This window comes from Podarcis liolepis (genome assembly GCF_965112155.1).
Source record: "Podarcis liolepis genome assembly, chromosome: 12".
Classification (NCBI taxonomy): Eukaryota; Metazoa; Chordata; class Lepidosauria; order Squamata; family Lacertidae; genus Podarcis; species Podarcis liolepis.
In genome coordinates, this window is record NC_139563.1 from 5,096,981 (window position 1) to 5,111,612 (window position 14,632).

A 14,632-nucleotide genomic window follows, 5' to 3' on the forward strand; every position below is an offset into this window, starting at 1 on the left:
TCAGGGGCTGTCCCACGGAAGAGGGGAACAAGCTTGTTTTCTCCTGCTCTGGAGGGCAGGACTCGAACCCATGGCTTCAAGTTACGAGAAAGGAAATTCCAATTACAGTGGTACCTCAGGTTACATACGCTTCAGTTTACATACGCTTCAGGTTACAGACTCCGCTAACCCAGAAACAGTGCTTCAGGTTAAGAACTTTGCTTCAGGATGAGAACAGAAATCGTGCTCCGGCGGCGTGGCAGCAGCGGGAGGCCCTATTAGCTAAAATGGTGCTTCAGGTTAAGAACAGTTTCAGGTTAAGAACGGACCTCCGGAACGAATTAAGTACTTAACCCGAGGTACCACTGTACAGTGGTACCTTGGTTCTCAAACTTAATCTGTTCTGGAAGTCCGTTCCAAAACCAAAGCGTCCCTAAACAAGGCTGCTTTCAGATGTCTTCTAAAAGTCAGATAGTTGCCGCATTCTGGATTAGTTGTAGTTTCCGGGTCACCTTCAAAGGTAGCCCCACGTAGAGCGCATTGCAGTAGTCCAACCCCCTGCAATGCAGGAATCTTTTGTCCAACGTGAGGCTCGAACCCAGGACCCTGGAATTAAGCACCTCATGCTCTTCCGTTTGAGCTATCCCAGCTGATTTCTTAAGAAGAAACTCAGACACAGTGGTAGGTAAGTAGCTGGTCCCTGTGGAGCCACCAGCCTTCTGATCTGATGCAATCCTCTACTTTGCAAACCCTCCTAATGCCCCGCTCGAAAAACCCACCCAAAATCTGGTCTGCAATAAAAATGCAAGGTTATTGAGTGACTCTTGATCCCTTTTGCCTTGAGTCTCATTTCACTCTGTATTGACATTATGCTGGGGCAGCTGATTGGATTATAAATAGCCTCTGCCTCTCTACTTGATTGCAGCTCTGCCAAGCCTGAGCTCCCAATTTTCATTTGTTTCTTCCAAAGTCTCTGCAAAGTGCATCTCCCCTTTCGGAATTATGGTTGGCCTTTTACAATTCGGAGAGGTCAGGAGTACTAAAACGCAATCATCAAAGTTGAGATCGTCCTCTGCAAACTGAGTGAGGGGCCTGGAATTTAATTTCTGGGCCTCTCCGATGGTGATTTTGAGCCAGGAATGGACAAACCGGTCCTGTTCCTATTCCTCACGGCCCCCCCACCTCTGATATCCCCCTCATTTCTCCATAAATATGAGAAATAACCCCCACTTTCCCCTCTTGCACTTTTATATGCGTTACCATATTTTTCGCTCCATAGGACGCACCTAGTTTTTAGAGGGGGAATGCAAGAAAAAAAATATTCTTTAAAGGGAGTTCTGAGCAGAACCTGTGTGCATCCCAGGCTCTGCTCAGCGCTCCCTTTCACGAGCTGCGTGGAGCATGTGTGCGGCTCTTGGGGGCATTTCCAGGAGGTGGGGGAAGGGACAGAGGGGCTAAGCCAGAAGCTAGAACAGTGAGAGGGAGCGCTGTGATCCCTCTCGCTGTTCTGGCTTCTGGGATAGCCGTGCAGCCTGCATTCGTTCCATAAGACGCACACACATTTCCCCTTTTTAGGAGGGGAAAAGTGCATCTTATAGAGCAAAAAATACGGTCAAGTCCCGCAGGGCCCTAGTCTCTTGTGACAGAGCATTCCACCAAGTCGGGGCCAGTACTGAAAAGGCCCTGGACCTAGTTGAGACCAATCTAACCACCTTGCGACTTGGGACCTCCAAAATGTTGTCATTTGTGCGGCAGAAGAAAATTGGAAAAAATTTAAGGACTATCTACAAAAATACTGCAAAATTAAGGAATGTTGATTGATGTTGGATTGAAATTAAGCGGTTTCTAGCTGTAATGGTAAAAGGAATTTGATAAAATGGTTTTCTTTTATTCAAAGTTATAATAATCTAAGATGTTGGAGAGAAAATAAGGTGTTTTCTATTTTCTTTCTTTTTAAGCTGTAATGCTTTGAGATAAGGATTTGCTGTATAAATAATTTGAACTGGGTATACAAGAAGGGGAGGTATGAGGAGGTCGGGGAAATATGTTATGAGAAAATAAGTTGTGAAATTTATGTGTTTTTGTTTTTTATGTTTGCTTTTTTCTTTTTGTTTGTAAAAAATTGGAAACTCTAATAAATATTTTTTTTAAAAAAACCAAAATGTTGTCATTTGTGGACCTTAAGGTCCACCGTGGGGCATAGCAGGAGAGGCGGTCCCGTGGGTATGAGGGACCCAGGCCGTATAGGGCTTTAAAGGTCAAAACCAGCACCTTAAACCTGATCCTGTACTCCACCGGGAGCCAGTGCAGCCCCAAAATTTGGAATTCCCTACAAACTCTTGCCAAAGTTTTTCAGGGTTTTGCAGCAAATCCCCCCCCCCCATTTTGCAACAACCCTCAAGCTGAGTAGTTGATGCTCAAACTTAGGGTCATAGCTATCACCCCATGTTGTGTGATTCACTCCAGACAAGTTCCAAAGTTTGGTAATAGTTTTGCGGCGTTTGTCAGAAAAATCCCTGTATTTTGCAGTGCCCCACAAACTGAGCAATCGATACTCAAACCTAGGGTCATAGCGATCGCTCCTAAACCCAAAATTGTCCGACTGGGCCTCATTGTTAACGGTGAACAGGGAAAGGGTCTTGCGAACAATTGCAGTTACTGGCAAATCACAGACTAACAACCGTGGCAGAGCAGAGAGAAAGAACAAGAGAGAGGAAACAGGAACATTTGTAGCTCGGAGCTATTCCGGCGAAGCGATCCAAGATAATGTTTTTCATTGATCGCAAAATCTGACAATCGCTTCTTCGTCTTGTGAACTTCTTTTTCTTTGTTTTATTATATTTTTCTTTGGCAACTCAAACAAGAGCGGTTTCATTGGCTTTCAGGCAATATTCTGCGCTCGCGATGGAACTACAAATGTTCTCAACTCATTCGCGACAGCCTCTCCCCCTTTTTCCTTTCTCTTGCCGCAGTTTGACGTTCTTGCTCTGGCGGTTTAAGTTCTCGCTGGTGGATGTGATCAGTTCTTTGCAGGGGGAACCTTTGGGGCTGAATCGTAAACACGGAACGGAAAAGTTGTAGCATTTAATTCCCCTCAGGAAGAAAAGGTCATATCACCCGTGGGGCTTTTCAGTTTAGAGCAGGGGTCAGCAAACCTTTTCAGCAGGGGGCTGGTCCACTGTCCCTCAGACCTTGTGGGGGGCCAGATTTAGGGGGGAAAATGAAGGATTGAAGGAAAAAAATGAATGAATTCCTATGCCCCACAAATAACCCAGAGATGCATTTTAAACAAAAGCACACATTCTACTCATGTAAAAACATGCTGATTCCGGGACCATCCGTGGGCCAGATTTAGAGGGTGATTGGGCCGGATCCAGCCCCCGGGCCTTAGTTTGCCTACCCATGGTTTAGAGAAAAGTCAAGTAAGTTGGGACATGATCGAAGCGTATTCTTATGGGTTAGTGGGGGAACAGGAATCCCCCAGATCCCTTGGGGCAAGATTCCCATACCCTCCAATATTTTCTGTCCCTGCCCCCACCCCTCACCTGCCCAGGCTGCCTTGGCCCACTGCCATGCACTGCCTCTACTGACTGCTGTGGTCTAAACCACTGAGCCTCTTGGGCTTGCCGATCGGAAGGTCGGCGGTTCGAATCCCCGCAACGGGGTGAGCTCCTGTTGCTCGGTCCCTGCTCCTGCCAACCTAGCAGTTTGAAAGCACACCGGTGCAAGTAGATAAATAGGTACTGCTGTGATGGGAAAGTAAATGGTGTTTCTGTGCGCTCTGGCACTCGTCATGGTGTCCTGTTGTGCCAGAAGCGGTTTAGTCCTCCTGGCCACATGACCCAGAAATCTGTCTGTGGACAAAGGCCGGCTCCCTTGGCCTGAAAGCGAGATGAGCGCTGCAACCCCATAGTCACCTTTGACTGGACTTCACTGTCCAGGGGTCCTTTACCTTTTACCTGCCACCAACTGACTTACCTTTGCCGGCTTGTCACTGCCTCCATGAACCCAAAGCCTCTGCCTCTTCCTCCATGAGGTCTACCAAGGCACTTCAGAGTGTCTCTTTGAGATTGCCAGCGTGCCCAGATTTTTAATTGATAAGAAATACTGTACATTAGAAAACAAAAAGAAAGAACTCCTTACAGTGTTTGATTCATAACATAGAACACAAGTATATACAGTGGTACCTTGGGTTACAGACACTTCAGGTTACAGACTCCACTAACCCAGAAATAGTACCTCGGGTTAAGAACTTTGCTTCAGGATGAGAACAGAAATTGCGGGGTGGCAGCGGGAGGCCCCATTAGCTAAAGTGGTGCTTCAGGTTAAGAACAGTTTCAGGTTAAGAACGGACCTCCAGAACGAATAAAGTTCTTAACCAGAGGTACCACTGTACAGTGGTACCTTGGTTCTCAAACACCTTGGTTTCAAAATGCCAAAAACCTGGAAGTGTTCCAGTTTCCGAATGTTTTTCAGAAGCCGAACGTCCGATGCGGCTGTCGGCTATTGTTTCTGGGGCGTCTGCACCAATCAGAAGCTGCACCTTGGTTTTCAGACATTTCAGAAGTCAAACGGACTTCCGGAATGGATTAAGTTTGGTACTTTTGTTTTTGCTATTCATTTTGCGTTTATGTGGCTTTTTTGGTTAATTTGTTTTTGTGGCTGTGTAGAACCCAGTTCTGCTACTGATTGATTGATTGATTGCGTAACTGCGGAAATGGATAAAAGCCCCCCCCCCATCCAAACAATGACTATCATCAGTGCAAGTAAGGATTTTTTTTTTAATCATCTACAATACAGTCTAATTTATTTTATAGTACAGTACAGTGAGTATTGCTTTCATTTTATGGATCAATGGTCTCGTTTGATAGTGAAATCCATGTTAAATTGCTGTTTTGATGATTATTTTTAAAAGTTTGGAACTGATGAATCCCTTTTGTATTACTTTCTATGGGAAAGCACGCCTTGGTTTTGGAACGCTTTGCTTTTGGAACGGACTTCCGGAACGGATTAAGCTTGAGAACCAAGGTGCCACTGTATATTTATAATCTTTATGAAGAATATTACAAGTTAAAGTAAAAAAGAAAAAGAGAAAAAGAAAGAAAAATAGTATATGAAACATTTTGAAAGGCAGAGGAAAACAATAACAATAAGACCATAAAATTTCATTAAGGTTACGGAACCATATAACATAGATGGAAATGAACGGACTTATTGTTTCCCTCACATATACGGTATATTGAATCATGGGTCAATATCATTTCAATAAATATGTTCCAAATATCATTAAATTTGTCCCTACATAATCTCCACTTGAAAGCGATCCATTCTTAGGTTGCAAGAGTTCTCATGTCCTCTATCTGTATCAATATCCTTGCAGGTGTAATTGCACAGAGAATCCATTTGCGTTGACAATGGCTTTATAATGTGATCGCAGGACACCCAGAAAGTATAAAACCATGCAGCTACATAAGAAGATGAGTCATTCACTGTGGCAAACGCTTCCTCTCTCTCTTTCACTTTGCTGATCCGGTAAGTACTTTATTGCGTGTGGTTGGGATAGGACTGACTATAAAACATTGTGTGGGTTTGCAAAATAAGGAACCCAAAGTTCTTTCCGCTAAAAGCACACGCCCATTAGCCGGGAGATGTAAAAAGGAGGTAATGATTGGGATGGATAAATGGAGAAGTATTCTTCAGCTGTTAAAAAAACATGAGCACTACTTTTCTTATCTTATGGGACCAAACTCTGCACATGAGCTTGGTAACAGATGACACAACCTTGATGGCAGAAAGTGAGGAGGAATTAAAGAACCTTTTAATGAGGGTGAAAGAGGAGAGCGCAAAATATGGTCTGAAGCTCAACATCAAAAAAACGAAGATCATGGCCACTGGGCCCATCACCTCCTGACAAATAGAAGGGGAAGAAATGGAGGCAGTGAGAGATTTTACTTTCTTGGGCTCCATGATCACTGCAGATGGTGACAGCAGCCACAAAATTAAAAGACGCCTGCTTCTTGGGAGAAAAGCAATGACAGACCTAGACAGCATCTTAAAAAGCAGAGACATCACCTTGCCAACAAAGGTCCGTATAGTTCAAGCTATGGTTTTCCCAGTCGTGATGTATGGAAGTGAGAGCTGGACCATAAAGAAGGCTGATCGCCGAAGAACGGATGCTTTTGAATTCTGGTGCTGGAGGAGACTCTTGAGAGTCCCATGGACTGCAAGAAGAACAAACCTCTCCATTCTGAAGGAAATCAGCCCTGAGGGCCCACTGGAAGGACAGATCGTGAAGCTGAGGCTCCAAGACTTTGGCCACCTCATGAGAAGAGAAGACTCGCTGGAAAAGACCCTGATGTTGGGAAAGATGGAGGGCACAAGGAGAAGGGGACAAGAGAGGACGAGATGGTGGGACAGTGTTCTCGAAGCTACCAGCATGAGTTTGACCAAACTGCGGGAGTCAGTGGAAGACAGAAGTGCCTGGCGTGCTCTGGTCCAGGGGGTCATGAAGAGTCGGACACGACTAAACGACTAAACAACAACAAGAGTCACGAGCCATCGCCAACTGATGCATTTTGGCATTGGTGCAAAGTGCGTATCCATTTATTTAAGACATTTCCTGATGAAAGGAATTTGTGAACTTGTCAAGGAACTGATAAAGGTTCATGACTAAGTCATCTGCAATTTGACAGATCACTCTCCTTCCCGGGCTGAGAGGGAAAAAATGGTGAAAACAGGTTATTTATTGGGACAGTGTGATTTTTGAAGCTGCTGTTAAAGTTGCAAATCAGTGAAGCAATGGAGATATTAGCTCAACAATGGGATATTAGCTCCTCCCAAGGCATGATGAATATTAGCTCAACAATGGGATATTAGCTCCTCCCAAGGCATGATGGAGAACAGCAATAACCGGGGGAAGATAGACATAATATTTTACGAGGACAGGAAGAAACATCACGGACAGAATAATTGCCACACACAGGAAGAACAAGGATATAGTTTGAGTGCCTCACTTGTAGCTTCATAAATCATTTAATGTGTCAACACGAAGTGAAGTTATTAATATTGTAGTTCTTGTATGTGGGATTATTATTTTGACTGGAATGTAATTGAAATTAATAAGATTTTGGAACACAGAAATAAAGAAAATCATCAAACCATCAATTCTAGCACATGGAGGGGGGCACCCAAATTACATAGTTTGGTATTTGAATGATTGGTATTAGTAATTGTATTATAATTTGGTATTGTTATAATGAGGCTATTATTGGACTGTACAGCGGTACCTTGGTTCTCAAACTTAATCCGTTCTGGAAGTCCATTCCAAAACCAAAGCGGTCCTAAACCAAGGCGTACTTTCCCATAGAAAGTAATGCAAAACAGATTAATCTGTTCCAGACTTTTAAAAACAACCCCTAAAACAGCAATTTAACATGAATTTTACTATCTAATGAGACCATCGATCCAGTGGTCAGGGATGATGGGAGTTGTAGTCCCAAAATATCTAGAGGGCCGAGTTTGCCTATGCCTGATTTATACCCCACACATCTTACTGGGTTGCCCCAGCCACTTTGGGCAGCTTCCAACATACATTGGAACCTCGGTTTTCAAACGTAATCCGCTCCGGAAGACCGTTCGACTTCTGAAACCTTCGAAAACCTGAAAACTCAATACGGAAGCCTCAATACAACAGGGAAACTCAAAACAAAAGCCGTGTAGCATGTTCGCCATCTGAAAATCATTAAAAAACCAGAGCAGTTACTTCTGGGTTTTCAGTGTTTGAAAGTCAGAACGTTTGACTACGGAGGTGTTTGACAAATGAGGTTCCACTGTATATAAAAACATAATAGAACATTAAAAAGCTTCTCTATACAGGATAGCCATCAGATGGCTTAGGGGCCGGATAGCTCCATACCCTCCAACATTTCTCCGGTGAAAATAGGGACATCCTAAGGGAAAGTGGGACATTCCGGGATCAGCTTCTGTAAATCGGGGACGTCCCTGGAAAATAGCAAAACATTCCAGGCTGGCCCTGCCTGTAGTGGCCATCGAATTGGGAAGCACATGCTGTCAGTGTTGGAAAAGCAAAGGTCCTGACTTCCTTGGTCTCCTCAGCCTGGTCCTCGGACCCTTGTCGGCATAAAGGAGTCCAAGAGAAGAGTACCGTATTTTTCACTCTATAAGACGCACCAGACCATAGTTTTTGGAGGAGGAAAACAAGACAAAAAATATTCTAAATCTCGGAAGCCAGAACAGCAAGAGGGATCGCTGCGCAGTGAAAGCAGCAATCCCTCTTGCTGTTCTGGCTTCTGGGATAGCTGCACAGCCTGCATTCGCTCCATAAGACGCACACACATTTCCCCTTACTTTTTAGGAGGGAAAAAGTGAGTCTTATAGAGCAAAAAAATGGTGTTTTCTGCTTTTATTCTTAAAAGTCTTTATCTGCAAAACGACCGACCAACTGTACACACATTAACATTACTAGCTTTCACCAAACTGGGAGGGGTGGCTAACACCCCAGAGGACAGGATCACACTTCAAAACGACCTTGACAGATTAGAGAACTGGGCAAAAACAAACAAGATGAATTTTAACAGGGAGAAATGTAAAGTATTGCACTTGGGCAAAAAAGATGAGAGGCACAAATACAAGATGGGTGACACCTGGCTTGAGAGCAGTACATGTGAAAAGGATCTAGGAGTCTTGGTTGACCACAAACCTGACATGAGCCAACAGTGTGACGCGGCAGCTAAAAAAGCCAATGCAATTCTGGGCTGCATCAATAGGAGTATGGCATCTAGATCAAGGGAAGTAATAGTGCCACTGTATTCTGCTCTGGTCAGACCTCACCTGGAGTACTGTGTCCAGTTCTGGGCACCACAATTCAAGAAGGACACTGACAAACTGGAACGTGTCCAGAGGAGGGCAACCAAAATGGTCAAAGGCCTGGAAACGATGCCTTATGAGGAACGGCTAAGGGAACTGGGCATGTTTAGCCTGGAGAAGAGGAGGTTAAGGGGTGATATGATAGCCATGTTCAAATATAGAAAAGGATGTCACATAGAGGAGGGAGAAAGGTTGTTTTCTGCTGCTCCAGAGAAGCGGACACGGAGCAATGGATCCAAACTACAAGAAAGAAGATTCCACCTAAACATTAGGAAGAACTTCCTGACAGTAAGAGCTGTTCGACAGTGGAATTTGCTGCCAAGGAGTGTGGTGGAGTCTCCTACTTTGGAGGTCTTTAAGCAGAGGCTTGACAACCATATGTCAGGAGTGCTCTGGTGGTGTTTCCTGCTTGGCAGGGGGTTGGACTCGATGGCCCTTGTGGTCTATTCCATCTCTATGATTCTATGATTCTATGAACCCACACCAACACAATCAATGACCACTCTATATATACAGGTACAATTAGCTGAAAGGTTGCGTGAGTCATTGTAGGCCGTTGACTCATGCTGACTTAGTTCTTTTAGCATTAAAGAAACAGCGGTCCATTTTTTAGCCATGACACATGCTTCCGACAGCTAGCACAGGAAGTCAGAGGCTTGCTTCCCCGTACTTCTTCATTCAATGTGAGATCGGTCCTCATTTCCTGGAACCTGTCACTGCCTCTGGGCTCCCGCTGTATAACGATCCAATTAAAATGTGGAGGCGTCTTAATCAATTCAAAACCACAGGTAATCCACCAGGTACCAAAAACACCTCTTTTTGCAGCTGTGATTATAGTCGCAGCTGCTCTTGGAACACTTTGCAGCCTCACAGCTCTCCCCTATTGATGCAAATATCACTAAACATTATGCATGTATATCAGATTCAGATTGGCTTACATTCTTTAGGAGGGATGACAGCAAGGAGCCGAGGTTGGGGGTGAGGGAACGAAGGATCAAAGGGAAAAATAAGAATCGTTCTGTTATGGAAAAAATTCCGGGGTGAGAGACTACTCAACAGCTTTGCTTATTGGGGTGTAAGTCCCCTGTGGGTCCCTGGGGTCAGTAAAAGAAGAAAGTTCCAGCCAAGCAATTTGGAGCAAAACAGTCATCAGTAGACCATGATCTTTCTTGTTGCGCAACAGGTCCCCACAAGAGTAAGAACCCTGAGTATGGGGTGACACCCTCTTTTAAAACTTTCCTCTTTTCCCCAGAATACAATCCGAGAGGCATCATTGATACATCATCCCTACATCACTAGCATGTCACAAATGGGGAGAGGTATACGAGAGTTAGACAAGTTCAACATTAGGTCACTTTATCAAACACCTTTCCCAACACCTCTGTTATGTACTAAGCTTGGATCCTAGAACAATAGGCAGGTAGGAACCTTGTTGTTGCTTAGTTGTTTAGTCGTGTCCGACTCTTCGTGACCCCCTGGACCAGAGCACGCCAGGCACTCCTGTCTTCCACTGCCTCCCGCAGTTTGGTCCAACTCATGCTGGTAGCTTCGAGAACACTGTCCCACCATCTCGTCCTCTGTCGTCCCCTTCTCCTTGTGCCCTCCATCTTTCCCAGCAACAGGGTCTTTTCCAGGGAGTCTTCTCTTCTCATGAGGTGGCCAAAGTCTTGGAGCCTCAGCTTCAGGATCTGTCCTTCCAGTGAGCACTCAGGGCTGATTTCCTTCATAATGGATTGGTCTGATCTTCTTACAGTCCATGGGACTCTCAAGAGTCTCCTCCAGCACCAGAATTCAAAAGCATCAATTCTTCGGCGATCAGCCTTCTTGATGGTCCAGCTCTCACTTCCATACATCACTACTGGGAAAACCATAGCTTTTACTATACGGACCTTAGGTAGGATCCTAGAATGCAACAACTGATCGGCTTGCAGGAGAAGACCAATCAGGCTCCAGGAGGGAAGTCGAATCAGCCTATCAGACGGGACTCATTGTGTAAATACAGTGATACCTCTGGTTACGTACTTAATTCGTTCCGGAGGTCGTTCTTAACCCGAAGCACTACTTGAGCTAATGGGGCCTCCCGCTGACACTGCGCAATTTCTGTTCTCATCCTGAAGCAAAGTTCTTAACCCGAGGTACTATTTCTGGGTTAGCAGAGTCTGTAACCTGAAGCGTCTGTAACCCGGGGTACCACTGTAATGTATATAAAAGTCTGAGGTTTGGGAGGAAATTCAGTCACTGTTTTACAAGCTGCAATAAAGAGCATGAAATCACTGCAGGACTCTGAGGATATTTCAACCTCTTAAGTACCTGTCACTGAAAGAACAAGGAAACTCTTGACATCTCCTTGCCCTCAGAACTTGTCTGGAGATGGGCTTTCAGAACACCTGACCTGCTCAACTGCCTCTGAGGATGTCTAGTGTTGCCCCCCTGGTCACTCCCTGGGTGGGGGGCCGTGGATGTGCTCTCACGCTTGGGGAATTATGGGGGGATGCCCTGTTCCTGCTGCCTATGTGACTTCCTGCTTCCTGGTTCATGGAGGGAAGTGGAGCCCAAATTTACCTTTCTTTAAGGCTTAAAATGGCACTAGAATGAGGAGAGTCGGTTACATTTTGGATTTTGCGCTAATTTATAAAGCTAGGTGAAATATACTCGGAGTCGAGCGTGGATTTCATGCGCTTTATTCAGCTCATAATAGTGAGGAATGGAATTTCCCCCGAAATGTCTGCTTTATGTACATTATTTACACAATGGGCCCCACGTGATTGGCTAATTCTGGGATTCTCCTGTAGGCCAATCAGCTTGCGGATTCACTTCCACCTGGAGTTCGATTGGGTGGCTCCTGCGGACCAATCAGACTGCTGCATTCTGAATCCTATTGTTCTAGGACCAATCAGATCCTATTCAACTCAGTACATAACACTAGGTATCTTCCCTGAATGGGACGTGGGTGGCGCTGTGGTCTAAACCACAGAGCCTCTTGGGCTTGCCGATTGGAAGGTCGGCGGTTCGAATCCCCCCGACGGGGTGAGCTCCCGTTGCTCAGTCCCTGCTCCTGCCAACCTAGCAGTTCGAAAGCATGCCAAAGTGCAAGTAGATAAATAGGTACAGCTCTGGCGGGAAGGTAAACGGCGTTTCCGTGTGCTGCTCTGGTTTGCCAGAAGCGGCTTTGTCATGCTGGCCACATGACCTGGAAGCTGTACGCCGGTTCCCTCGGCCAGTAAAGCGAGATGAGCGCTGCAACCCCAGAGTCGGTCACGACTGGACCTAATGGTCAGGAGTCCCTTTACCTTTACCTTATCTGAGCTGTCAAGTCGAAAGGATACATTCAGGCATCATATTTGTAGCATTGTAACAACTTTAAAGATTTGCCCCCTCCCTTGTCATTTCCATAATAGCTCCATGTATCTGAAGTCTAGTTTTTAATGTTTGGTTTGGGTAGTTGGAACTCTTGAGATGCTTAGTGGACCCTCCAGATGAGCGCAGGCCAAACTCTCAGACCACAGGTGGGCTGCAAAAGTACTTTGACACGGAAACTGCAGGCCACTCACTGAATTAAATTTCCCCACCGTTAATTAAAGCACCCACAATATAATTTTATTTAACATACACACATCCTTGACTCACATTCTAGCAACACGTGCAGATTTTACTTTAGGACAGTAGGGCCATTTCTAGACACATTCCTGCAAAGTGGTGGTTTTGACCTACAAATTGTGTGTGTGTGTGTGTGTGTGTGTGTGTATCAAGGAGGCTTTTTCAGCTTTGGGGAATTAAAAAACCATGATACTAAAATCACATATTAAAATTGCATGGTAAAATTACATGCTTGGGTAGCCTCGCTAAAATAAAAAGGGTTTTTTTTTTAAACAGGTGCTGAAAAGAATAGCAATAGTCCCTGTCTAATAATAAGTGTGCCTTGTAGCTTATTATTCCCGTATGCGATAAATAAAATCCATTTCCCAACTAATTTGTTCTCTAATTGCTGCCTTCCTCTAGTCATAATGATACTGGCTAGCTTAAGCTGAATCCCAAATCCGTATTAAATATTTTTCTGCTTTAAGGGGATTCCCCCCCCCAATTCTCGACAGACAGACTTTCAGGCAGCTGTAAACAAATGAATTGCCCTTTAAATTGTTGTTGTTGTTTAGTCATTTAGTCGTGTCCGCCTCTTTGTGACCCCATGGATCAAAGCATGCCAGGCACTCCTGTCTTCCACTGCCTCCCGCAGTTTGGTCAAACTCATGCTGGTAGCTTCGAGAACACTGTCCCACCATCTCTTCCTCTGTCATCCCCTTCTCCTTGTGCCCTCCATCCCTCCCAACATCAGGGTCTTTTCCAGGGAGTCTTCTCTTCTCATGAGGTGGCCAAAGGATTGGAGCCGCAGCTTCAGGATCTGTCCTTCCAGTGAGCACTCAGGGCTGATTTCCTTCAGAATGGAGAGGTTTGATCTTCTTGCAGTCCATGGGACTCTCAAGAGTCTCCTCCAGCACCATAATTCAAAAGCATCCATTCTTCGGCGATCAGCCTTCTTTATGGTCCAGCTCTCACTTCCATACATCACTACTGGGAAAACCAGAGCTTTAACTATACGGACCTTTGTTGGCAAGGTGATGTCTCTACTTTTTAAGATGCTGTCTAGGATCACTCCCTTGCCGTGGCGAAGGGGCTTGAATAACTCAGAGAAGCTATGAGCCATGCCGTGCAGGGCCACCCAAGATGGACAGGTCATAGTGGAGAGTTTTGACCAAACGTGATCCACCTGGAGCAGGAACCGGCAAGCCACTCCAGTATCCCTGCCAAGAAAACTTCATGGACAAAACAACAGGCCCTTTAAATAGATGCTGCATTTAGCTAGGTCGGCAAAAATGTTTAGCTTTGACTCTGTTGCCCTGACTTGGGGATATTTTGACGGTTTCCCTACTTTATCCTCACAGCAGCCCTGAAAACTGGGCTCATCTGATGGGGAGTGACTAACCCAGCTTTGCCCACTGAGCCTCACAACCATTTGAGGGACTGAAGGCGGGTCTTGCCATTCTAGTTTGACCCTGTCATCACTGCACCACACTGTGTCCTTTGACCCGGGGAAATGGGTGGGGATTCTGTTATAAAGGGGGCATGTTATTCCTTGAAGGAGAACGACTGTACAGTGGATGCTTGGGTTGTGAACGTGATCCGTGCAGGGTGCATGTTTGCAACCCACAGCATTCGCAACCCGCGTCTGCGCAAGCGCAGGTTGCGATTCGGCACTTCTGTGCATGAGCAATGCATGATTTAGTGCTTCTGCGCATGCGCAACTGCTGAAACCCGGCAGTAACCCGTTCCGGTACTTCTGGGTTTCGGCGTCCGCAACCCGAAAAAACCGCAACCTGAAGCGGCTGTAACCCAAGGCATGACTGTACTTGAAAATGATTTACAGATGGTATTTAACTCTGTGTAGACTGTGTAGAGCACGATTTCTGTTCTCATCCTGAAGCAAAGTTCTTAACCCGAGGTACTATTTCTGGGTTAGTGTAGTCTGTATAACCTGAAGCGTCTGTAACCTGAAGCACCTGTAACCCGAGGTACCACTGTACTATGTTCTAGAAGCTTTTGATTTTTTCACCGGTCCACCAAACATGTACAGTGGTACCTCAGTGGTACCTCGGGTTAAGTACTTAATTCGTTCCAGAGGTCCGTACTTAACCTGAAACTGTTCTTAACCTGAAGCACCACTTTAGCTAATGGGACCTCCTGCTGCCGCCTCGCTGCCGGAGCACGATTTCTG

At 45.4% G+C, this 14,632-nt stretch overlaps 1 long non-coding RNA gene across 1 annotated transcript in view; it reads left to right on the forward strand.

Moving 5' to 3' along the window:
- Nucleotides 1-14,632, forward strand: part of LOC310689526 — a 326,670-nt gene that overhangs the window by 54,779 nt on the left and 257,259 nt on the right. The window lies entirely within an intron of this gene.